At 44.4% G+C, this 26,944-nt stretch overlaps 1 protein-coding gene across 2 annotated transcripts in view; it reads right to left on the bottom strand.

The window, feature by feature from the left end:
* The window catches only part of LOC119387276 (uncharacterized), a 425,881-nt gene that overhangs the window by 142,496 nt on the left and 256,441 nt on the right, over positions 1 to 26,944 (bottom strand). The gene's annotated exons all lie outside the window — the stretch shown is intronic.

Below are 26,944 nucleotides of genomic sequence, written 5' to 3'. Positions count from 1 at the left end.
TGTCTATTCTCGCCGTTCCTGGGTAGATATAAACTGTCCACCACCTGTGGCGCAAACCCGTACACACGGGTGCCACACGTGTCTGATTAGATAGATAGATAGATAGATAGATAGATAGATAGATAGATAGATAGATAGATAGATAGATAGATAGATAGATAGATAGATAGATAGATAGATAGATAGATAGATAGATAGATAGATAGATAGATAGATAGATAGATAGATAGATAGATAGATAGATAGATAGATAGATAGATAGATAGATAGATAGATAGATAGATAGATAGAAATACTCAAAGTGCCTTGGGTCCGCTAAGAAATGCCTCGAATTTAATAAACAAATATTTGCACAGTCTGTAGCGCTTATGATGTAGGCGGTCAACTGCTGGAAGCCCTTGCCGAGTCACGAACCATGTCTGATGATTCATAAGTGAATTCGTCATCAAATCTTTCACAAGGCGCTCTGGCGCCACTACCTTTGAACTCACAGGCAGCTAGTATACTGAAGAGACGCCAAGATTTTCACGGTTAGAGCTTTGCCCCCCTTTCGTATACATTGAAATCAAAAACGCACAATACTTTTCTCAGCGACACATTCCCTCGCTTTTCCATGCTTCTACCTGTTGGAAACATTCGAGCCACAGAGGGAATATATTGTACGCAATCGTAGATGTCGTGTTACTTGAAGCACGATGATAAGCGCAGAGTCCATTTGAGTCCATTTGTTTATCCTTGCGGCGTACATTGTAGTTTCAAGTAACTTCTGATTGATATTCTTAAAGCATATATTTCACAACTACTAAAAGGCATATTTTTTTATTTTGTCGTAGGTAGCAACTGACTTTGGTAAACCGGACACCTCTTAACATCATAATTAGTAGCACGACTCCAGCGTTTTTGGATACTTGGACAATTTATACTTGTGCTTACAGATGAAGTACGTATGGACTCGCATGGTTTACTCATACTGGATTGTACTGGGCCGTGGTCAGGACTTCGCCAGCTTAATATTGAAGCAAAAACCGTGCACATTCTACCTTATCACTGAAGCCACGGAGGTAAGTTCTAAAGACTTATCGTCTAATAAGTTTTCTACCCGAGGCCTTTAGGATAAGTACGCGGGAGGTAACACTTCGAATGGGGCTGTTGGCCCTAAATCTGTGGTATACTGTTTGAAGAAACTTTAGCAAATTTTCGCTTTCAGTAATTTCAGGTCACTCGAAACAGAAACGTTCCTCTTGTTCTTCTATTCTGAACTGCATTACACGTCTGCCAGCTGTACGTATGACGGTCTTATGGTGGAACTCATTGCCCCAGTTCAGTAAAAACAACAGAGTGGAATTTATATTGTGCATGTGGAGTCACCGTATTGAATGGGTTACCTTATTATATATATTATTTTTGAAAACTTTATTCGGTTTCGATAGGGAAAATACGTGATACATGAGTGAGTGAGTGAAACAACTTTTATTGACGATCCGGCATAAAGGGGGGAAGGGGTAGGGGAATTAAAGCGAGACACTAGCGTGCTCGAACGTCCCGGAGCAGCAACCTACTCGCGTGATACATAAAAATCACACCATCTCCGCTAAAGGGGACCATGAGGCGATGCGAAGCAGCGTTTCGGCATGTCGAGCCCGCGTTTCAGAGGGGAAGTGAAGAGGGGGAAGTGAGAGAGGGAATGGGAGAGGGGGAAAGTGGGAGAGGAGGTGTGTGGAGAGGTTTCGCATATGCGCAGTAAGGGTGGTCACGCCGCACACCCCCACCACCACCGGTTTGAACTCCGCCATAAGATGCTTCGCATCTAATAACACACAGAAATATTTAGAACATCGGTTCACTTGTGACTTCAAAGCCTCTTTGTTTAACATAAACTCCTTTCATAAATAAAAGAAACAGGTATAGTCTTGCCATGCGACTAAATACACGATGAATCACGCTGAAGGAATTTTTCATCTCATTATACAGTATCCCGCAGATTATTTATTTACGTATGTTCTATGCAGGGCTACGTTCTGCAAGGACCGAGCTACGCGAAGCGCAACAACTGCTCTGGAGTTGTGACCATTGCACAGTGGCCAAAGCCCCACGGAGCCACGTCATTGATGCTGACGTCACCGGCAAAGGAGGAACGTTCCAATGTCCTAGCGCTTACTTGCGGAAATACAGGGCTACACGGCGAAAAAAGGGTAGGAATATACAATTTATTTGAGTTTGGACGGGAATAGGATACCAATCAAACTTACGATTATCACAATCGAGAATTAAACGTATGGGTGTGTTAAAATGTGAACTTCAATCTGAATCATCCCTATCACCCTTAATTACAGCTTTCTTTTATTTTCTGAATTTTTCTCTCCCACCCTCATTGTAATACTAAAAGTTTTACTTTGGCTGTAATCTCACTAAAACACTTGTAAAACCACCTGTTTCGAACCCGATCTCCAGTATTCAATAAAAGCCATTATTGGGAAACAAAACAGATCTACTATCTTCAGCCTACAAGCTGTATGGATGCTATATGTTGCATTGTCTTTGTCTTTGTTTTTTCAGTACTACTGCACCTTGCCACAGGAAGCGGACGTGTTGCCAATGATTCGGAGAGCTCTCAACATAACGTATGTTTCATTTAAAGCTGTCAGAATTAATGTCGCAACGCACGCAGTACGCTGCACGCGCAGTATACGAACTGAAAGTTGTCATTCACCGCTTTACAGCACGAGAAAAGGAAGGTCAGTCAGTTAAAGAAAGAATAGTTTTATGCAGTAGGACAAATTTCGGCACCACTTTCTGTGTAGTTGGTTTGCTCTAGCATATGCAAAGCGACCAGTAGTCTAGCGTCACTCAGTATGGGGATAAATAGATTAACCATCAAGAAAATTCTAAAAAAAAAAGATTATAAACTCAACAACGACTCCATACCATCAAGCTTAAGGGCAAAGCCCATTTCGTTAATTAAACATAGTAGTAACGGCTTCTTGCGCTTTTCAAAACTTGTATAGAATCGGTGAAGGCTATCCTGGAAAAAGTAGGAACATTCATAGTTCCATGAACAGTAAATTTGAACTTGAACACACTTTTCAAGACGCATACCTTTACTGCTGTAGAAGCTGTGGCTGTCGCAACGTTGCTTATGAGTATTTGGTAGAGGCAAAATTGCGATGAGGGATTGCTGCCTAAACAACACTGCGCCCGGCGATCACAAGCTCACGTTCGCCACAACTCTGCAGCCCGAACTTAGTGTTTAGCTTTCAGGCGTTAATGTCTGTGAGCGTCATTTCGGACACCGGTTACTATATACCCCGTTCTCTTCCAGGCGTTTTAGACGAGTTATTGCACCCCTACCCTTCGTGCCTTACCAGAAATTTCCACACTATGGAACTTATTCCGGACAACTCGCAAGCGGGGTAAGTGAGTGTTCCGTATAATGCACTCTGTCGATAGCGGCGATTAAGAAGCACTACGTGTGATATGAAAGAGTCGAAATGCAGAGTAATTAGGCACTTTACTTAGTGTTTCTTAAGGTAAAGACGTGGTCGTGACGTCAAAAGCTCTAACCTTTTACGCTATCCCGGAAATTGAGAAGCGAGATTTTATCGATGATGAAAGGCCGTAGACCCTTGTGACTTGAGTGGGAGCTCGCGCAGTCTGCAGTATGACAAATACGCGCGTAGGAACAAAAGGGAATCTTAATGAACGCGAACGGCAGCGAGATCCGCGTACCCTGCAATGGTTTACGGTTTAAGCATGTAATTCACGCATTTGCTGCGTTACGCAATGATGTACAGTGTGTTTCAGTTAATGAGCACCAAGTATTCAAAAATTAGGCGTAGGTGCTACGCGTCTCCAATTCAGCGCAGTATTGTTCTGAGCCATATAGAACACGTCAGAATATTTTTTTTCCAATCTGCAAAGCTCGGCAATTAACAATGATTGCTTAATGAACTTTTTAAATGGTAACTCTAGAGAAAAATCTTCAGCACAAAAGTTGTAGCGCTTGTTCAGAAACATTGAATTTTTTAATCTGTGGTAAGATAGCTCCCCTGTTTAGTTTCTTCCCGGCTTTTCTTTAAAGCGCGCGAATTAAAAAAAAAAACACCACGTGACTGCCGCCTAACGCGCGGCGCTTTTAATGCCTTCAAATTTAAGTTGAACGAATTATCAAAGGCTGCTTCGCGCATTTGATACAAAAGAAAAAAATCGCTACAAGAAGAATCCCTACAAAAGAAAGAAAAAGGACCGTAAAAACGCTTGACATAATTGACAGCTTTTTAAGAAACAACGGCTTCACCTTCATTTTCTTCTTGAATAATAGGTCTTATTATGGAAAGATTAAGCGGAAAGTGTCTTTTATAAATAGCCGCCGTGGTATCATTTCGTCTCTAGTAAAACAGTAAGAAGTCAACGAAGATGTCTCACCGCTATTTATCTAGCTCTTCCAAGAGACCTCTAGCGCCCAAGCAAAACGCAAGAACCAACAAACAAATTATGCATAAACCCACGGTGCTTTTTTGGCTCTCTTCCCATTGACTAGGTCTTTCTGGCCATGAAATATTATCATCAACGCTAGCAGAGGGCAGCTGTTCGAATTAGACACTTCAAGATAGTCTTTTTCATATCACTGCCTTCAGGTTGCTACTTATATTGCACCCCGATTTGGAAACTTCAACGTTTATTTCGTGTTTCTCATTCTTTTTAGGCGGCGGACATTCGGATGAACCATGTTGCGATGAGCGACGTTCGTGCTTATAGCACACAATTCTCGTTTCCTATACAATACTACACTTTCGGCTACTTGTTCGCATCGCCCAGGGCCCTCAAGAGTAACTTTACGGTCCTGAAGATATTTTCTGTTCCGGTAAGAGGTGTTCAATGTATAAGCTAATGAATCACTTTTACAGGAGATATTTGTAGTGTATTGTAATGTAGAATTTTAGCACCTGTTGATTTCTTTCTAATTATTGCTGTTTAATATACAGGGTGTTTTCTTTTTTAGGCAATACACATTTTTAGTGACGCAAGAACCGAGTGACTCTCTCGTTTCTCTCCCAAGCATATCTGCTCGAACATTTAATTACTTACGGTTTTAAGAATATTTATAAATATGCTATGACAGTCGGGTACCTTTCATCTTCGCACACGCTCTTCACGTCGAGGCGGAAATACTTTGCCGGGCTACACATACGTTGATATGAATGATCAACCAAAACTCGTTGATTTACTTTTTTTCTTGTCAACTCGTGCGCAGTTATTAACATGGCAAAGTTGTAGGCCGTCACGATTTGTGGCAATCCATTTTTTTTCAGAAATCGCGAGAATTACGCGTAGTTCGATGATATTCATCATCGAATTTCAATGGCCATATTGAAACCGAGAGTATCACAGCACTTTTATTTAAAAATCTGCATGTTCTAAAGAAAACAACCACGCACATACAGGCTTGTTTTAAAGGAGTACTGACACGATTTTGAAGTGCAGCAAAAGGGACGTTTTTGGTTTCCTTGGCATGTAGTGCTAACGCTCTCCCCACACCGCATCCGGGAAACACGTATAAATATTTAAGTTTGATTTTAAAGTTTTCATCTCCCAGCATCTGCAAGGCAGCTTCACCGCATGGAGAGCCCTATGACGTTTGCGGACTTGGTTTGCGGAATCTGGGTTCTGCATGCAGCCTAAATCACAGAAATCGCTGTCGGAGGCACTGGACGACAGTTCACTCATCATGAACCACGTTCGACTGACAGCAAAGGACAGCAGGTGCATATTTCCTGGGTTGCAGTCTGCCCGTGACGTCACGGGCAGACTTGACACGTCACTATGAAGCCACCTCTCGCGAAACCGAAACCGAAACTGCTGGTTGAAAGAAGCGGTATTAAAAATATATGCAATGTATCCCCAGGCACCGCGACACTCTTTTTAGGGTTCTCGACACCCGTGCTTTCATTTAGAGCAACAACCCGAAAAATTTTAAAATTCATGTCAGTACTCCTTTAAGCCTTCCATATTATGCAGAAATCTAAAGAGGACAATGAATTCACAAGAATGTGGAGCATTGAAGTTACCACACTCTGCGAACAAGGCACAATGTGGTCACTTCAAGGCCGTATAAGTCTGGGCCGAATGTTTCGGTGGACTCGAATAATTCTGGGATTAGCTTTCGCACCAACTTCCGCTCGGTATAAATAATGATAGTTAGTTCTACGCATGAAAACTGCAACGCGTTTGAATGACCATGCCCTTTGAGCTTTGCACGGTTTGCCTATCAAGACGTGCCATAAAAGTGTTTACAGGGAGACAGTATTTTTCTCTCCCGTACTCTAAAAAAGTGTATTGTCCTGCATTTCTTTAGCGACCATGTAACGTTGCAAGCTATCCGCGTCTCTTCTTGCTTGTATAACGATTAACGTTCGTAACCTCAGGTTATTTTATTGCGATAGCAAATATAGGAAAACTTCAGGCGAATTCTCGCCGTCGACGTCGGTGTCGCCGTCAGGCTCCGTATAAAATCCAAGGGCGATAACATCGCCCCGCGCGTTGTATGTTCAATGTGCGAGTGAAAGCGTGCGAGGGCAGCCGATGGTCGCGGCTAAAGCAAAGAGGAAACCCGCTGGCCGTCTTTCGTCGCGCGAAATGGCTATCAGGGGTCCCGGAGGGGGGGAGAGGGGGTTGCGCGGCCCCGGCAGGAACTGCGTACTTTGACAGGCCAGGAGCGGTCGCGCACGCATTATCTTGACATGGATTAGCAGATGACTCACAGCTTTGTACGGGCTTGTGTTCTGCTGTGCTCGAGTTGAAGTGACAGACCGCACGAAGGTTGCTTAGCTCGCTGCAGCAGCCGCGTTTCCTTACGCCAGCGTTTTGTTGAGTTAAGTGAGGTAGGATGCTGAAGGGGTTAGCTGCTAGCCTCACATCCTATAACATTCTAATATATATGTTGCTGTCGCATTCATTGCTTCGTACTTGCTGCGAAACTGTGACTTCTTCTATAAAGCCTCATATTAAGTACCTTGAAATTCGGTCTCGTATAATAAATACAGAACATTAAAGAACAGAAAAAATAAACGTGAAGTGGCAATTGGTGCTTATTACCATTCTCCTTCCAGGTGTGGTGTTCCTTGGGACTTTCTCTGGCACTGCTTGCTCTCATGCTTCGTGCAACCAGTTATGCGGAAGTTTGGGTTCTGCGCTCACGCTTTGTGCGCGGGTCCTTTATCTTGCCTAGAAACACAAGTAAGTCTATTTTATTGCGATATCAGTTACAGAGATGCCTCAGGCAAAACCAAATCGCTTTCAACGTCGAGGTGGGCATCTGCATTGTTGTGAATTTAAGTTTAAAGCTCAAGTGCGATAATATTTCTGTGTGCGGTATACTTCTGGTGCGAAGCAATGGGCGAGTAGGAGCAGAGAAAGATGATGACTTCATGAATGCCATTGTGCCAGCACGGCGGTTCGAAGCTTTGTGCAGCCGGGCTGACTAAAGGTCGAGGAGAAGCGCGCTCAACTGGCTAGAGGAGAGGCGCGGCGCGCATCTGACAACGCTAGGTTAAATCTCGTCCATGAGATGTAGGTGCGCTTAACGACTCCATCATACTAGATAACACACACTACAGACCACAAAGAACGACAAAGCGCCACCGCCTGTGTCCTTCTGCGTAGTATGTAGTGTGTGTCTCTAGTATTATGGATTCATTAAGTTAGCACCAACCAGCCCAGCTAAAGGCATTAATGTAGGTATCGTGAGCAATATGAAAGGGAACACGCGAGCGCGTGGCGAATAGCCTCAAACCACAATTCGACGTATACGCGCATGGCGCTGTCAAAAATAAAGTGGAAAGGGTGATGCTTTTCCGCGAACTGTTGTCACTCCCACCAAGCCCCTGTTTTAAACGATGCTCGGAATGTATGACACAAATAACAGGTTGACATTGTAGCGCCCGTTGAAGCACTCACGCGCAGCGATGGTCAGCTCCGCTTTTTTTTTTATATACTGTTTTGCTGCATCTTGGTTTTATGTTTTACGCGCACGTACGCACCACAAGAGAATGGAAAAGCGGTATTTTGCGCGGAGCTATATAGACAGCACATTGCCGCTCTCGACTTGGCATACCTGCCTCGGGAGCGGCCCGCGATACGCAATCGTCTGCCGTGATCTATCAACAATAGCGAGGCGGGAGTGTCGACACTTACCCCCGTATTCTAGAACGTCCCTTCACTCAACGCTCCACCTTGACTTGAGAAAGTCGATGGGAGCGCCGTTTCTAGGCGGAACAAATCACTGCATATCAGCGATTATCTGCAGCGATTCTTGAGAAGCGCGGCTCATTTTCGGTCGAACAGCGGCGCTGTGCTCGACTTGTTCAAGTGAAGGACGAGATTCGAGTCGAGGAGCGTTTGTGAATACGGGGGTTAAGGTGACCGCGGTGCCCTTTCCCCTTTATTTTCTAGAGCGGCCGCAGCGAATCGCCCTGCGTCGGGTTTGAGGCTATCGGCCACGCGCTCGCGTGTTCCCTTTCATATGACTCACGATAGTGCGTTACTGCAGTTTTATCTGATTTTTTTTTTCGTACTCTACTGTTTGCATCTCCTTACTGCATAGTGTCGATAACGAAAATACATGCTTCCGCTAAAATTAATCGTGTTTCTTCAGAAAGCGTCAATACGGCTCCGTGCTAGATCTGCTCGTACTTCTTGTTTCAGAGCCATCAGTGGTGCTCGGGAAGAAACGTAGTGTCCGTATCCTGCGTGTGACGCTCCAGCTGCTGCTCTTCATATTCTCGTACTGCTTCACGGGCGGCTACATCAGCTTCCTCAACAGGCCTATCCTCGAAGAAGTCCCAGACACAAAGGAAAAACTGCTGGCGATGCTGCGCACGGGACGTCTTCAGCCTTGCGTCTCGAATAACTCTTTCTCCAGCGTCCTCATAACGGTGAGTGGGTTTGCTCGCTATACCAACATTTCTTATTTCAGGTCGAACGAACGAAAGAAAAATAATTAATTTGCCGGGTCCACCTTAGAGCCGGTAAGCAATCACGTTGGCTTCAGTTCCTTCAGCTGAGCCTAATCGTGCATGTAATATATATGTAGTTATGAAATAGGAATTAATGAACGTCAGACAGTACACATATTAGGCAGTTTTAGAATAGCGCACGCAAAGCTTTGCGTTAACGTTTGTCCCCACTGCGCATGCGTCGTACGCTAACCTCTCGAGGGTTCCCGTTTTAGTACTACAAGTTCAGGGATATATTACTGAATGTATACAAACGTCTGCGTGCTGAACTCATAGCTGGCCTATCTAAACCAGGGGCCTAAACCCACGGCCCGCGTACCTCGCTAGCGGGCCGCGGCTTCACACGGAATTAAGTTTTCTGACATTGATAAATAGTACTCGCACTATTTTCTCGTCTATTGCAATTAATAGCGTTTTTTTTTTCTCTGGTAAGCTACAGAGACGCGACTCATATCAAGCATTTTTTTTTTCGTGAGGCACTCCATGCGGTCACTATGAGCTGAAAGATAAACGTGGAATGAAAACTCCATACTTAAGAATCGACGTCCAGATTTTAGTCATTGTGGAAATCAGTATCGATATCCATTTCGAAACCTGACATCAGATCTCCTTAAAAATTGACCCGTATATGGCATATGGAAAACGCGTTCTTTCAAATGGCAACGTTATGGGTGACATTTTGTTCGAACTCTCTCTCTTTATCCCCCCCCCCCCCCTGCTCCCACCATCTTCACTGCCCGGCCCTTGTGGGCCTAAATTTCGTGACTGAGGCCCGCTAGCTGGGCTGAGCTTGAGACCCTGTTCTAGACGAATACGCGAGCAGAACGTATCCTATTAGCCTTCACCTTACGAGTTGCCGAAAGAAGCAATAGCCGGTCCTTCTAGGAACCTCCGACTGTCGCAACGTGTTTCTATTTAACAGCATTATTACTGCTATACTACTTTTAACTCTTTGCAGCGTTCACAAATTCCATCAATGTCAGAGCTGCGGAACGCCGTGAAAGACTGGGACACCATTCATAGCAGGGGGCTTGGAAACCTGCTTGGAGCGGACCATGAGACGGGAGGCGGTTTTCATCACCGCTAGCTGGACATTGGAGAAATGGGCCCTGGTGTTGCAGGGTCATGTTCAGGTTTCAAGGGCGTACGCTCACGATCTCATGTTCCAGAGTTCCTACCTGCTCCCCAAGGCCTCACCTTACAAGGAGCTGCTGCATAACATGTAAAAATTCATTCATTCATTCATTTCATTTGTCCTTCAAGTTGTGTATTAACAGAGGCTGGCGGATGTTTCTAGAGGTATACCGATATTCGTCAAAAGGCACTGCGTCATTCTTAGCGGATTAGCTTTAGAGGGTTAGTGGTTCACGTGGTGTCGCTTCCGGTGCCCGTCATACGCAAGGAATAAACTGGAAACGAAATGGCGAGGCTCCTTTTGGCAAAGAGAGGTCCACATATTGAAACGTCGGCCAGCCTGTCTGAGGCACATTGTCGCTGTTTATAGCAACCTTTATTTTATTGCTCATTGTGTTTCGATTTGCCGGCTCCAGTCTTTACGTTGTTCTCCACAATGATTGCGACTGCAAATGGTGAAAGGGGCCAAGGAGAAAACCAGATTTGAAAAATCGAGTTTGATGTTTATGATTTACGCATTATTCGAGAATTTTGAAAGCTTTCTGCTGCTATGGGCTTTCCGTCATGAAATCGACGTAGATTAACTATGAAGTCACCACAGTTTTGACTCGGGCGTTGCGCTGCTGAGCACGGCGTCACGAATTTTGTGCTCGCTTCAGTGTAGTCGGCACGCACGAACGCTCGCGCACTACTCCTTTTGACGCGCCTAAAACAATCCCAAGTGGGGAAAACTTACGCAAGGTACCATAAATCCCAAGGATTAAATCAATTATTTATTGTGATACTTCTCGTGGAAACGGCAATCAATCAGTTTTGTAGAATTGAATGTATTTCTTTTTTGTTCGACAAACACTTCGTTTATTATTTGGCTCTAAGATATGCATATTGCTGCAGAACCAAATGAATTTAACAGACAATTAAGCCAAGGAAAGCATAGGGGCCAATATCTTTCTTTAACTGTAGCGTAATAATCATGACCTAAACTGAAAGAAATCAAAGCTCACGAAAAAAAAAACACCGTTACCGTCGGTGGGATCCGAACCCACAACCTTCGAATTATTCGAAAATTGTCGGTTTGGATCCCACAGACAGAAAGGGTGTTTTTCGTCCGCTATAATTCCTTTCATTTATGTCATAATTATTAAACTGCACTTAAAAAAATCTAATATTGGCCCCTTTGCTTTCCTTGGCTTGATTATCTGTTGGATTCACTTTGCTGTGTCTAACAAAGGAACGAACGCAGCGAGAAAATTCCCCTTCTTTCGTTCTTGCAATATTGTTGCGTAATTCTTGCCGACTGTGGCTTGGTGTTGCTTTCACAAAATCTTTTGCCTTCCGAATCGGCATGGCAGAGAGTGCTGCTTGCAGCCAGTGTGACAGCGAAGAAACGATAGACCGCGTTCTTTGTCGCTGCCCTCGCTACAGCTCGCACAGACTGTCGCTAGCTGCTGTGTTGGCCCGCCTTGACGACAGACCCCTGTCGGAACAGTCAGCGCTGGAATGCCGACCCGAACTGTCTTCACACCGAAAATAAATTAAGGCCTTACTGAACTTTTTTGCGTGCCAGTGGCCTATTGAATAGGCTTTAGTACTCCCGCTCTACACCTTCCTTTTGTTTATATCTTTTCTTTTATCGCGCGCCTGCTCTTCTCTCCGCTTTCCTTTCCATCTTTCTTTCAATTTCCCCCTCCCCTTAGTGTAGGGTAGCAAACCGGATGCTACAATTCTGGTTGACCTCCCTGCCTTTCTTTCGTTTTATTATCTCTCTCTCTCTCTCGCATTAAACTCGTGCTCTCCTCTCCCGCAGGATTATTAGGATGGTGGAAGCGGGCCTGGTCGAACAGTTGGGTGCTCGCTACTGGTACGGGAAATTCAAAATGGTGGGCACCTCTCCCGTTTGAAGATGCCGTGCAAGCGCTAGACACTAGCGACTCATCTCTGTCCTTCATCATCTTAGCTGCGGGGCTTGGGACAGCCTTGCTGGCACTCGTCGGTGAAATGGTCCGGGGCAACGTGAGAAAAATGCGACGAGAGTAACAACCTCCAGTCGTCGCTCTAGCTTGTTCGGGAAAAGCTCCCCGAATCCGCTTGTTGGCCGCCGTCTTATCGATCTAAACGTAACCAAACATAAACCCTTTGGCGTCTTCGGTGTTTAGGAATACTCCGAAGGAATCGATCCTTGCAAATTTTTTTGGTCCTAGCGACAGAGAGTGGAATCATTTGAGATTTTTTTTTTAACCAGACCTCTGGCAATGCTATTTTCACTCGCTTCAACGCTTCAGTGGCTCACGTTTTTCAACGAGCACTTGTGCCACTGCACGCACGCAGTTCAATCGCGGAAGGTAAGAAGCACACCGCTAGCACGTCGCCTTTTCAGGCGCATTAAATAAACACACGTACCACGTTTTTCGATGTTCTCGTATATGGATGATCGGCCATTGTGAGCACTGCTATTCCGCAAGGCCACCCATCAGAACGGAACGCAGGAACCAGCAAGAAGAACAAGTGACAACCTGCATCATTAAAACGGGGTTGAATGAAAGGTTGGCTTGTATACTTCGGTACAGAAAATCACTCTGTCGTGACCACCCGTCGCGATGGTATAGTGATTGTGGTGCCTCCTGGCTGCTGAACCGAAGGTCGCGGGATCGAATCCCGGCCGCATTTCGACGGAGGCAAAACGGTAGAGGCGCATGGGCTTATTAGACGCACTACGTTAAAGAACCCCAGGTGTCAAAATTTTACGGTGTCTATTACAATCATATCTATTATCACTCTGTTGTTCATGGTTTTCTCGGCTTGTACAGCAGTTAAAGGGACAGCAAAGAGAAGCACGATTTTTCTCGTATTAGTAAGTTACTCTCTCACAATGCCAAAATCACCGCTCTTGCCGCGAGAAGACGCTTGGTATACGCGAGAAAACGCGCAAAAAATAAAATGCGGGTGGCGATGCCACCTTGAAGTGCCCGCACCAATCACTATGACGTCGTAGATTTTGACGGCGTCTACTATAGTGCTTACGTAGTTCCCAACCGGTAAACATGAAGTACATTGACCTCTGAGGGGGCCAGAGTCTTAGCACACCAATTTTCATAAAAGTTTGTTGAGCCAGTGTGGATAAAATACGGATAAAACATTTTGAAATCCGTGACGTCACGTGCGGAGGTTTCGGCGCGAAGGTTAAAAATAAAAATTTGACGATTTTCTCGTCTAATAATGAGCGTATGATGGTGAAATCAACGACAATTGATTTTTCAGAGTATAATTTATCAGTATAAAATTATTCATTGTTCCACTTTAGTGTCTCTTTTATAGCGTAAGTCAGAGTTAACGGCATCCTTCGCTAATTAGTATCTGTGGTGACCTCCCCATTTTGAGAGAATCCAGACTTACGTAGTTTTTCTTTATTACCAGAGAATAACGTGCATGACGTGCCGATCGGTCTGACGAAATGGGCACTGGGTTTAAAAAACAAGAGTAATAGTGCCTTCGTGTTCAATAATAGTTTGGGAGTAGGTGTTTGTTCCGCAGCAATAGGGTCATCTCACAGCAGCTATTTAAGTCCTGAAATATCGTCACCTTTTGTCGGAGACTGCGGCTCCGAATACACGCAACGCTCCATAATCAGACTGCGGCCACGTCTCGCAGGCACTGCAGTCTATAGAGTACTAAATATTACAAACAGAAAGGTTTTCTACGCATTACACTGTACTGTTGTGATGAATTCATATGACACTGTTTTCCACCAGAAAGTAACGAATGCGAGTTTTAAAGGACGAGATCCATTGTCTATCTCGTGCATTATTTATTTATTTATTTATTTATTTATTTATTTATTTATTTATTTATTTATTTATTTATTTATTTGTTTGTTTGTTTGTTTAACGATAAAGCAACAGCCTGTGTGCTCTCTCGAAGTTACGGAACGCTACGGTTCTCGGCGACGGTGTGTTTTGTTGGCGTGGAAAACGTTCTCGTCGAATTCAATAAAGGCCCTCCCCGACTTGGCGCTCGCCGTAGGCGCTGTTGAGTGACTGCCAGCGCCTCCTATAGGAAAGAGTGGCTACTGTGATTCAGCGATTCATGGCCTCCAAGACCGGGCAACGCGGTTGCGCGCTACTATGTTGCGCGTGATTGATCGATACGTGTGACGCGGCCAAGAGACAGGATCAGGCAAGCATAGGTGCGGTAAAGTAAAATAGCTGCTGCCTTCGCAATAACAGGGAGGCAACTGTTACCTACCGAACTGTTCGAAAAGTGCTACACGAGAATTTTCAACAGTGAATACTTGATCGATAATGACGGCCTTACAGCGTGTCACGCCTTCGTCCACTGTGGGTGATTGTCCAGAAAGAAGGCGGGTTTTTTTATATTTGTGAGGATTATGAATTGTTGAGATCTGTTGGTCAGAATAAGAATAGTTTTATTGAATTAGGAAGTTGGGAAGTCGGTGGGGAGAGTCCTTCAGTCCGGGACCACGCTGGCCCTTGCTACCCGTCTGACCCTTCTAATAAAGGCCTTCTGGCCCTCAGGGTCTCAATAGGGCAGCTGTGCCTCCCACTGCTCCAAAGTGGGTGGTTATCGGTAAGATGGGCGGAGAAGCATGACAAGGAAGCGGCCACTGCTTAGATGTCTCCTATAAAAGAGGTCTGCTCTAGGATACAGTCACATGGATGTTTTCTTCCCCATTGGGGAATTTATTATTGAGACTATAAAAGAATGTCTTGCTCAATTCTGCCGGATTTCAATATTTCATTGGTGACAAGTTGGCAATTCAAATCAATATATCATTTAACGACCGCATCTAGCAATGTTACCTTATAGAACTTAAAAGAAAAATCCATCCCACTATTCGGCCTATCCCCTGCATTAGGTATGATACATGGTCACAGGACAACTAGAACAACAACTAAGGGACGAAACCCTTTTCGCTGCGTTTAATTGTCGGCCTTTGGTTTAATTATCAGGGGTTTGCATAATAGCGGCTTTTTGCGTGCGGTAACTTAATACAGTAATATGTGCCCTAAAGTATCTGCTTAGAGAAAAGTAGATTTATTTGTAACACGAAATCTTACTTCGTTGGTCCATACAATCGTGGGTATTGGCCATATTCGAGCGGAGGAAGAAGTGCTGCATCGCGATACACGATAGCAACAACGAGCAGGACGTTTTGCGTTCTGCGGTTGAGTCAACTATATTAAGTCCACCATAGCGCCTGTAAAAGTTCTCCAGTGGAATTGTCGTTCCGTATCTTCCGCTTACACAGATCTTATTTATATCATACAGCAAACAAATCCTAATATAATTTTACTTCAAGAGTCTTGGCTTTCAGTAAACCAAAAATTTACTCTGAATAATTTTCGAACTTTTAGACTGGATCGGCCAGGTAGAGGAGGTGGATTGTTGGCCCTAATCTCTTCAAAAATGTGTCATAATGTTACTGTAACTTTTGAACATATTTGTCCGGATTGTGAACTGTTAGCAATAGATTGTTTGTTACCTGACTCCTACAGGATTACAGTGATCAATGCGTACTTTCCAAATGGAGTAAGACGCACAGATCACCTAGAATGTGTCATCAAGAATTCTCCTTCAAATTCAATTTTATTGGCAGGGGATTTTAACTCGCATCACACTTCTTGGGGGTTTAAAACAGATGGTTGCGGCAAACGATTGTGGAATTGGTTACAGGATAATAATTTTCGTTGCCATAACTCTGGGCAAGTTACCTTTCTACGCGGGATAAGCTCATCAACATTAGATCTGACTTTTTCGTGTGGCCAGTTTATAATTTCATCGTGGGAAACGTTTGATAATGGGACGAGTAGTGATCATGTACCGATTACCTATGAAATAATGCTACCACACCTCACCTCTGGTATCCGGCAACAACGATTCATAAACTATAAAATTTATAAAACTGTTTTAAATTCTGCGCTTTCGTCATTGGGAGGACGTGTCGGACAGCAACGAGCTGCTTCAGTAGTAGCGAGTCTAAGTGACTCTGTTCAGCCGGCAGAGTTTTCTGTTAAATATGGCAGCACACCGTCAAGTTCGGCTTGGTGGAATGAAGACTGCACGCTTGCGTATAGGCGACGTAAAGCTGCTTGGAAACGTTTACGCCACAACCATACGCCGAAAAATTGGGTTGACTATAAATTCCACGCAGCATTGTTTAAGCGTACAGTCGCTACAGCTAAAGATAAACACAAATCAGACTTACATTCGCATTTATCGAAACCTGATAAAAGATCTGCTCTGTACAGATTTTTACGGAACAAAAAATCTACACAGGTACCAGCGTATTCGCATTCAGTAGTGCTGTCGCCTAAAGAGGCAACCGATTTGTTAGAGGATATCGCGAAAGGACTTGAAGCGCGTTTTGCTTCGTTATGCTTGAGACCTTTGGCATTCAAAAGCTCAACCTCGGACTTTCGGGAAGTCACTATGGAGGAATTGGCAGATGTCATACTAACTGTAAACCAAGCGGCTCCCGGTCCGGATCAGATTACAAACTCTATGATTAAACTGATATTTAATTCCCACCCCGTTGAGCTTTTGAATATTGTTAACTGCTCCTTACAGCACACATGGATTCCAAGCGCATGGAAAATTGCTAAAGTTGTGTTGCTGCGAAAAAATCAAAGCCTCGGATATGTACTGGATAACATTCGGCCAATTTCGCTTACTTCAAATTTAGTTAAAATAATTGAAAAAATTCTTCATAGCAGGCTCAGTGATTTCATCAATCGTCAGGGTATCCTTTCGCCAAGGCAAGTAGGATTTAGACAGGGGTGCTCTATATGGTCGGCTCATGTTGATTTGGAAAGCCGAATTCGCCTTGCAAAAGTATCTGGTGAGCTTTCTGCATTAGTCACATTAGATATTGCAAAAGCCTACGATAGCGTGGAACACAGTATATTGATCTCAAGATTAGTGGACTGTGATGTGCCTAAGTACATTATATTTTGGGTTCAGGAGTTTCTTTTTGAGAGACAATTCTTTTGTTGCCACGAGGGAATTACTTCTGCCTCATATAAGCAAACAAGAGGTGTTCCGCAAGGATCAGTTTTGTCACCTCTTTTATTTAATATCTTATTATCATCAATTCCAGTTCATAAAAATGTTCCTCTTTACGTCTACGCTGATGATATTGCTTTTTTCTCGTCATCCCGAGATATCAATACTCTGTATCAAATCTTACAGTCGTACTTGAGTGAGCTTGAGGTATGGCTTGACGGGCTCTCTTTTTCGCTTAATGTTAGCAAATGTGCTCTGCTTGTATTTCCGCTATCCGTTCCCGTATTTCTTTCACTGCATTATCGAAATGAACCGATTCCACAAGTAGCGGCACTAAAATATCTAGGCATTCTTTATGTGGAAAAGTTAAATTGGCAGCAACAAATAGAATCAAACACCCGTAAAGCAGAAAGCGCCTTAGGATTGCTACGCCGGTTTTGCAATAAGAATTCAGGGATGCGCAGGGAGACGTTACTTATAATATACAAACTTTATGTACGCCCAATTCTGGAGTTTGGTTGCGTTCTGTTTTCCGGAAGTGCAGAATACAAATTAAGACCTCTTATATTGTTAGAAAGGCAAGCTCTGCGGCTGTGTCTCGGACTACCTAGATGTGTTGCGAACAGCGTGCTTTATTTGGAAGCTCGAATCATTCCGCTTGATACAAGATTTCGACAGCTGACCGTGCAAACATTTTTAAAACTCTACGATGCGCCCCTCTCCCGTTCACAGACACTTTTCATCAAATCTCCAGATTCTTTCTTTAGGCGCCCGTGGCCTCGTTATCAAAGACCCCAAGTCATTTTCGTCGAGTCTCTGTTGTCTAATCTTCACGTTTCCCTTCAGCATTTAACTCCCCAAACCCTATGTTCGATGCCAGTTGACTTAATTTTCGATGACATTTTTCCAAAAAATGCTAAATTACTTCCAAAGCATGTTCTGGAGGGCCTCCTTCAAGACCATCTCAGTCATTTTCCTCATTATGTGGTAATTTCGACGGATGCAACGCAAAATCTTCAGAAGGCTGGAGTAGGCATTTTTTCTCATCAGCTTAATTGGTCTTTTGCGCTCCGTTTGCCTGACTTCACGCCAATTTATCTTGCAGAATTCCTGGCTATTACATTGGCTCTTCGGAAACTAAATTCTCAGCAATCAAAAGCTATTATTATTTCGGATGCTTTATCTGTTTGTACACATTTAACGTCCGCAAAGCAGTCTCCTCTTCTCAGGATATTTTGGTCTCTTGTACCGCGTAGCCTATCAGAAGTTCGGTTTCTTTGGGTCCCCGGGCATGCTGGAATTGCACTAAATGAAACCGCTGACTCGCTCGCTTCGGCATCGTTAAATTTCCCGGTGGTACTAGTAGCTCCACAGTTTTCTTTTATTACTGCTGAACGATTCAAACGCCTATTAATCTTAAAAAATCAACGAAACATCGCTCCTACAATCTGAAGAATTTCGGCACTTGCAATTCACATGGAACACCGCAAACTGCCTTTCCCGTCAATGTGAGGTGACCCTAACAAGCTTTCGCTGTAGAGTTCCTCGGTTAAATTATTATCTCCACAAATCAGGATTTTCATTAACTAACCTATGTGCAGTTTGTAATGAACGGAAACAATAGATCACTTTCTTCTCACATGCCGCCGTTTCGCCTCACTGCGCCGAATAATTCTTGAGAGACCGATTGGCATGCTCGGATTGGCAGTTGATACACCCACCCTTTTATCGTTTGGAGCCAATCAGTTGGGTGCGGGCCGCAGTGTTATTCTGTCAACGCTACATAAATTCATTCAGGCAACTGGAAGGATACGCTGCTAGTGGTACCGCCAGTTACATCCAATTCTTTGATCCCCTTCTTTATTTTTGCTAATTTGTTTTTATATTATGGTTTATCGAAAGCTTCTGCCCCTTTCACCTTTTTTTTTTTTTTCTGTAAGGAATGTTATTATAGTTCTTATCTAATTTTTCTCCTTTTTTATTTTTTAGCCAGCGTCGTGTAAACCATTTACATTATAAAGTACAGTGTGGCCAATCCCCCTTGTGGGTATGTGCCAAGATCTAGGCGACAAGACAAGACAAGACGTATCCGAACCAGCAGGAGCCAAGAATTACGGTTCAAGCAAGTATCCGAACCATCCGAGTCTTTCTTCAAGCATTTGTCATCCGTCTGAATGCCAAAATGCACACTACGGCCCGTAAGTATTGTTCACCCATTCGGGTACGCGGTCCATATCGTGAATAATGCCTTTTATTTGCAACGATCTTCAGCTCCTCTTTAAAATTTAAAAACACTTGATGAATGTCCTCCCACACTCAAGCAATTTTTCTTGCACAAGCTGTCAAGATGTTGCCGAACAAAGCCTTTGGATTTTCCTTTGGGGCTACTGATACATTTTTTACCTTACACATATTTCAACTGCAGCAAAATCATTATCCCTAATTTGCATTACAGAGCTACATCTGCTATGATTAAACAATATAAAGCGTACAAGAGCATTTAGAAACAATGTTTCAAAGTGATGTACGTAGCGCGCGTAGACATGACTTAACTATGTACGGGGCCCCATTTTGTTTTATTGGGGAAGCATTTCTTTGAATGTTTCAGAATGGCATAACCGATAAGAAATATAGAACTATCGTTCTCAACCGGGACATGCACATTTCTCTTAAAGTCTTAGAAAAGAAGATTTTGCGCTTACCATTGCGCTGCTGTTGTTCAACTTTCGCATGAAAAGATGTTTTATATTTTCCTGATTGTTGTATTTAACAACCAGCACAGTTACTTGCGTGTATAGCTTTTAAAATATAGAACATTGATCACGTTTATGAAGAAGCTATCTGTGGCCAAGACGGCGTAAGCAAAAGCTTGCCACAATCTGCCGGCAACTGCAGAAAGCAGCTGTACGGGATGAGATATACCTCATGTCCTATAAGGAGCAAGCAACACGCGACGACGCTCTTCGAACAACTATTTTCGGTAACTGCCGGTATATGGCGAGATATAGTGTCATTCTAATAGGTTAATATCTGTCTCATTAGTCGCGTCTGCTTGTCACTGTACTGTAGCACCTAGTAGTGCATTCGCACTAATTTATTAAATGCGAAGCATTTCTTAGCGAACTTCTGCGACATTTGAGCGCATCTATCTATCTATCTATCTATCTATCTATCTATCTATCTATCTATCTATCTATCTATCTATCTATCTATCTATCTATCTATCTATCTATCTATCTATCTATCTATCTATCTATCTATCTATCTATCTATCTATCTATCTATCTATCTATCTATCTATCTATCTATCTATCTATCGAGCCGCCTACGACTTTGTGCTCTCCTGGCCGTTTCGTTAATGGGACGTATAAAAAAATTGGTATGGCCCAACATGACTGTATGACGAACATAAATTATAGGTAGCGACACGAAAATCATGACATGCATGTCATGAAAGGCATGACTTACATGCCACGGTCTTGGTGCTCTTGCGGCCGTTTCGTTAACTTGATATATACCAAAATTGGTATGGTGTGACAATATTGTATGACAAACATAAGTGACAGGTCCTATCGTGCGAAACATGACATGCATGTCATGTACAACATGATTTACATGACATGGTCTCGGGGTGATCGCGGCCGTTTAATTATATGAATATATACCAAAACTGGTACGACGAAGCATTTCTGTATGGTGAACATAAATGACAGGTGGTAACATGAAAATCATGACATCCATGTCATGTACGCTATGACATACATGCCCCGCTCATGGTGCGCTTGCGGCCGTTTCGCTATCTTGACATGCACCAAATTTTGTATTCCGTGACGTGACCGCATGAAGAACATAAATCACAGGTGCTAAAATGAAAATCATGATATGCATGTAATGTAGAACATGATTTACATGCCACGCTCATGATGCGCTCGCGGCCGTTTCGCTAGCTTGATACGCACCAAAATTAGTATTGCGTGACGTGACTGTACGACGAGCATAAATGACAGGTGGTAACATGACAATGATGACATGCATTTCATGTACAGCATGATTTACATTCCATGCTCATGGGGCGCTCGCGGCCATTTGGCTAGCTTGGCATACACTAACATTAGCATTGCGCGACGCGACTGTATGACGAACATAAATGACAGTTCCTAACACGCAAACCATAAGATGCATGCCATGTACGGCATGATTTACATGACAGCTGTCTTGGTGCGCTTCCGGCCGTTTTGTTGACTGGATATCCACCAAAATTGGTATGGCATGACATGAGTGCATGACGAAACATAAACGACAGGTCATGCATTACATATACCGAAATATACGTTTCATTATAGTAAAAATTGTACATGCATGAATGCATGACAAACATGCGATATACAGTGAACTATAGATGGCATGACATGTATGATTTCACTTGCCTCAAAGACAAACAAGGCGATGTATGCAGCTCTTTGCTGGCTGCTTCGCATTACATCGATTCCCACAGTGCGTGGGATCTGCCGGGCTTTTTTTGTTTTTATTTTTATCTACATAACTTACACTGGGAATTTATATCCTACTACAAATTTAATCTTATGGTGTTTCCGCGATGCTTTGCTATGGTGAGCTCTGGAACCTAGTCCAGAATGAATAAATATGGCTGACCCACATGCGTGAGATCTTACACTGTCACCTTACATTTGAAATTACGGTATTGTGTGAGCGTTTTTCCGCGTTCTTGATTAAATTCAATTAATAGCACTTTTTGGGGGCCTAGTTGGTGCATTACTGACCATTCATCGTTAATTAAATTCAGTTGAATGTTCGCGCTTGTGTTTCTTCATTCCTGTCCTACGTTCTTAAGCGAAGCGCTTAAGAGGTACCCCGAACCAGCACCCTTATTTTCGGACGTCTCTCTACATTTTCTAGGTACCTCAAGCATCGGAGAAACGAAACCTCCCTTGGAAGACATCATTTCGCTGACATGATAGCACTGGTGACTCTGGCGACATTAGCGAGCACGGTGGTCGTCGTTTACGCGTCCATGTACATCGAGGGACATTTCGAAGGCTGCCACAGTCCCAAATGCATGAACCTCAACGCGGACCTGCGGCTCATGATGGACAAGAAAGCCGATCCCTGCCAAGACTTCTTCCGCTTTGTGTGCGCCAACTTTAAGTCCGCCTACCCGAGATCCTCGAGTTACATGGACGTCTTCACGAAACGCGTCAAGCGTTTCTTTCGTAAGATGATTAACGAATTCATCATCCCCTCGTCTGTCCCTGTACAACACTATCCCGTCCAATCTTATCGCAAGTGCATCCAAGATTACAGGGGAATGCTACAATACCCAGGTGTAAACACGCTCATTAGCAACGACGATGAGTTGGCGAACCTGTGGGATAGCATACATCACCGAGATCCCATGAAAAAAAAGATCGACTTCCTCTTGAGGCTCTCTCTGGAACGCGGGACGCCCGTCTTTATTGGTGCCGACGTAGTGCGCAATACGTACACGCAAAAAAGCAATAAGATCCGTCTAAAAGTCGAAAAGGTGAAGCCACCGCCAGACAGAAGGACCGTGCAAGACATCATCGAGTTCTTTTCCCGCGTGTCCTCTTGGGTTCGTTCGTTAAAGGTTTCCCAGGCGATAGTGACCACCGCGAGCGGAGCCGTAGACGCCCTAAGCGACCCTAGCCTTCACGAAAAAGTGCCGCAGCTCGTAAACCTATACGACGTGAATTTTATTCACGATGTTCACTGGTGGTCCCTGAAGGACATAGTGGATCGCTACACCCCTCACCCCACTAACTCGCGGTATCGTATCTTCACAACCGACGCCCTGGCGATCCATTCTCTGACGAAATACCTGTCCACGGTGGAACCAGCCGCCTTCTCTTACACCGTGCGTTTCATCATTGCCGCAACTCTACTAACGACGGCGTCGAACGATTTTGCCCTGATTTACGACATGCCCCCTTCCGTGGCGTCCAGGGTTCGCGTGTCGCGGTGCGCCGAGCTTTCCTTAATGCTGCTGCCCGCCCTGACCGAGTACCATTTCTATCAAGAGTGGCTCGTCCAGAACAGCTCCGCCGCACCGCCGAACCTCTTCGCTTCCATGCCGGAGAAGTTTACTCTCGTCAAGCCCTTTTCCGGAATGCTAGAGGAGACAAAGGCAAAGCTGAATGGCACGCTCCGCAACGTCACCCTTATCGGTGGCCGCGATCCCGGTTATAACACCTTAGCTGATATCCGCGAAAAGCTCACCGAATTCAAGGGCGTCGGTGAAGACTTCACGAGATGGGTGCTTGACACGCTCGAGTCCAAGGCGCAATTTCAATTGATGCTGCTCCGCACCCAGAACAAGCTTCCCACCAACGCCTATGGCTTGGACCTCAACCCTGGCGCCGTGTACGATGCCTCCGAAGACGTCTTGCGCGTGCTTCCGAGCCTACTGCTCCCACCGTTTGACGTGCCGACCAATGCTTCCTCTTTCACCTTCGGTCACCTGGGCACGTACGTGGCCGAAGCTTTCGCCCAGGCCACGCTGCCTCAGAGCCTACTGGATGTTCCGTCCAGGATGACGTACCCTGCTCAAAGTGACCGCGATAGATTTCTCAAGGCGCTGGACTGTTTTAGGGAAGAGCATGCCAGCTCAGTTAAAGGCATTCTCGGTGTAAAAGCGGCGCTGGATCTGCTCACTAGCGCTATTGGCCTCAACGTTGCCCTCAAGTAAGTTAAATTACGTCTCATATTACCAGCACCACATGTGTGTGCCGATAATTTATTTACATTACTACCAGTCTATTATCGAGACCATAACAGGTGGGCCTGTGATTACGCACAAAATCATGTTTTACCTAAGTATGTACAACTGTTAGAAAAGTCTAAATCATTAACAACAGTTACAACAGCAGGTATTAGTATATAGGCAAGCACAAAAAGGTTTATGCAGCATATTACATGTCATGGCACGTTCTCTTTTTCGTTTTTTTTTCTTTGAGAAAATATGCTGCTGAGCAAAATAAGTAAATATACTGTAGAAATATCAGATGTATTCATTCTAATATACCGAGGCATGGTATGGCGCAAGAAAACGCGCGGGGCAGTGACGTATCGGTCCGTGGCACAAACGTAAATGGTGTGCAGTTGTTCAGACATCAGAAAAAAAGTCCGGCCTATGACTTAAGCGTCCTCACTGGTTCAGCAATAACTTGAGCCTAACCTCCTTCGCTTTCGAAGAATACACGTTTGAATGATTTCCATTTCAGCTAAGACAATATAGGCCAAAATTAAACGTGCGGAGAACAACTTAGGAAAACTATGAATGTGCCTAGGTGATCACGCGGTATCAAAGCTAGGCACAGTTATATGGCCAGAATGGCTATCGTGGAAGGCACATCAATAGAGATACTTACTGAAACAACAAAGCCCACAATCATGCAACGCTCTTTCGTGTGCTGTAATTCGACACGTATAGCACATGTCGTAGCGGTGCATGCCCTATCGCGTTCCGCTCTTCAAAGCGAAATTCAGTCGTCGTCCATGTTTTTTAAAACGGTACGCCCCTTTTTAAATCTCAGCAGCGTATCCAAAGACGTCTAACAAAACGATCGTGCACACATCTTGTCAGTCTAATACTAATAATTGCTTGAGTTTTACGTCACAAACCACGATGTGATTATGAGGGACATGGTAGTGGAAGGCTTCTGAAATTTCGGCCACCTGGAGTTCCTTAACGTGCATTTAAATCTAAGTAAACGGGCCTCTAGCGTTTCGTCTCCATCGAAAAACATCTTGTCAGTCGACCGCGTCCTTCATGGTGTTGCGTGATGTTGACTGCAGTGTTCAACTCACCAGCTTTGTGTACTAATTGACAAAATTTTACGATTCGCAGGGTTTGGGAAGACTGGAAGTACCGCGGCACTGCAGAGCTCGTGCCCTATGTGCAGACAGACCAGCAGGCATTTTTCGTCGGCTTCTGCTTGCGGCACTGCGGCGTTGTCGGGAACAGCCCGGGGATCGACCTTATCAACCCCAATGGAAATGATAGCGTGTCGCGAACGGAGCTTTGCAACTTGCCCCTGCGACACGTTCCCGAGTTCGCTAACGCTTTCTCCTGCAAAGCGAATAGTAGTATGATGGCAACAACTAGATGCTTATGATGAAGCCACCTGTCCACGTTTCTATGCACTAGTAATCTTCTTATCTCAGTTTTGTTCGGTATTAACATTTGCGCAAGATCTTGCATCCGTGACTGTATGCTGTATTGATAGACTTGTGTGTCGCGCGATTGATGGTAACACTGTAAAACAACAGTAAAACGAGAAGCGTCGTGGCAAAAATCACTGCCAAAAAAATGTGATTGAATTTCAGAGCAGTTATCGCAGTGCGAAGCAATTGCGTCAATCGTTGTAGCACCACACAGCGACGCGAGTCAAGTGTGGGCCGTCTAAAGCCGAGAGCCTTTTAAGCAGAAAGAACAGGCTTCTTTGTCATGGAAGGTTAAGGCCTTCATGATAATGATGATAATGATTATGACGATAATCCATTTTTCTTGCTGCGTACCACTGAGGAGGACGGGTCAAGTATCGGGACCGGTGCGTCCGCTTGTCTTCTTTATTCGGACAGCAGAAATAGTATTAAGCTGTAGCAAAAGATTTTAAGTCAGTCTTGCCACAACGGGAGAGGTTCTAGGTCCAAGGATCCCGAGGCCTTGGCTGCTGCGGGAGCACGCGGTTCAACAGCCATAGCTGGTCGTGCAGGCCAGAGTTGGTACTCGATGGTGTTGGGGAATGTGAGGAACTGCCGGATTACACAGACGCCTCCAGGTAATGCGATATAAGGTAACATGCTCACCACAACTATACTTCTCCCGGTTGCCCGTGTCACGTGGCAAGCGCCGTCCTGTCCAACGTTACTTGATTAGCTCATAATTGAAACGTCACATAATATAACATTATGTTCAATGCACAGCACCATAACACCACCAACAAGGGATGCAACGTGTTTCGATGAGCCCGAAAGTCGGCCTGACCATGCCGCGAGCGGCACCATGCGGCGGGAGACGGAAAGGTGACGCGCTCCGCCCCGCACCTTTCAAACTGAAGCTAATCTAGTAACGTTGGTCCTGTCCACCTTCGCATGCTGCTTCGCTTCCACGTGCCGCCCCGTACAACAGACGGCGACACACACAAACAAACGCACGCGCGCGCGCGTCTGTGACGAAACTGTTAATGGTATAGACTGAGTAAAATTTGTAACATTTCCTATCTACCATTACGCGATGTGTGGTCGTATATATGGAGACATCTTTATCTGGTCGGGGAAAGGCTCTTTCTTTGAGGTGGTGGCTACAGTGGGTCGTTTCTGGAGGTAGTGAAATTCTGAGCGGCACTTGACTGGTTAGATCAGCTAAGTGCACCACACCAGAAATCACGAAAAATGAGGTATACGTAGAGAGGTTTGCGTTACTAAATGAATTGCACTCACTATTCGTTACGCTGAAGATATTCAGGTGTGGTATGCCGTTTTACTGCGTACGAAATGAGCACAGCCAGCAGACCTATGTAGGAAAACGAAGCTTGGCTTGAAGAAATACAGTGGCCTCTGCGTATCGCAAGAAATATGCACTCAATCCACTTGTTTTGTCAGCCCTCGCCAAACTCTGGGATATTCCGACTGTGAAATTAGGCTAGTTGCATGTTTTTCACGGCAATGAGTATAACATAGCGATGACACATCCTACAAGAAAAAGAAAGTGCATATTTGTGCATATTGTGCAAATACTT

Source organism: Rhipicephalus sanguineus, chromosome 3, assembly GCF_013339695.2.
Source record: "Rhipicephalus sanguineus isolate Rsan-2018 chromosome 3, BIME_Rsan_1.4, whole genome shotgun sequence".
NCBI lineage: Eukaryota > Metazoa > Arthropoda > Arachnida > Ixodida > Ixodidae > Rhipicephalus > Rhipicephalus sanguineus.
This window is presented reverse-complemented; position numbering and strand designations above follow the sequence as displayed.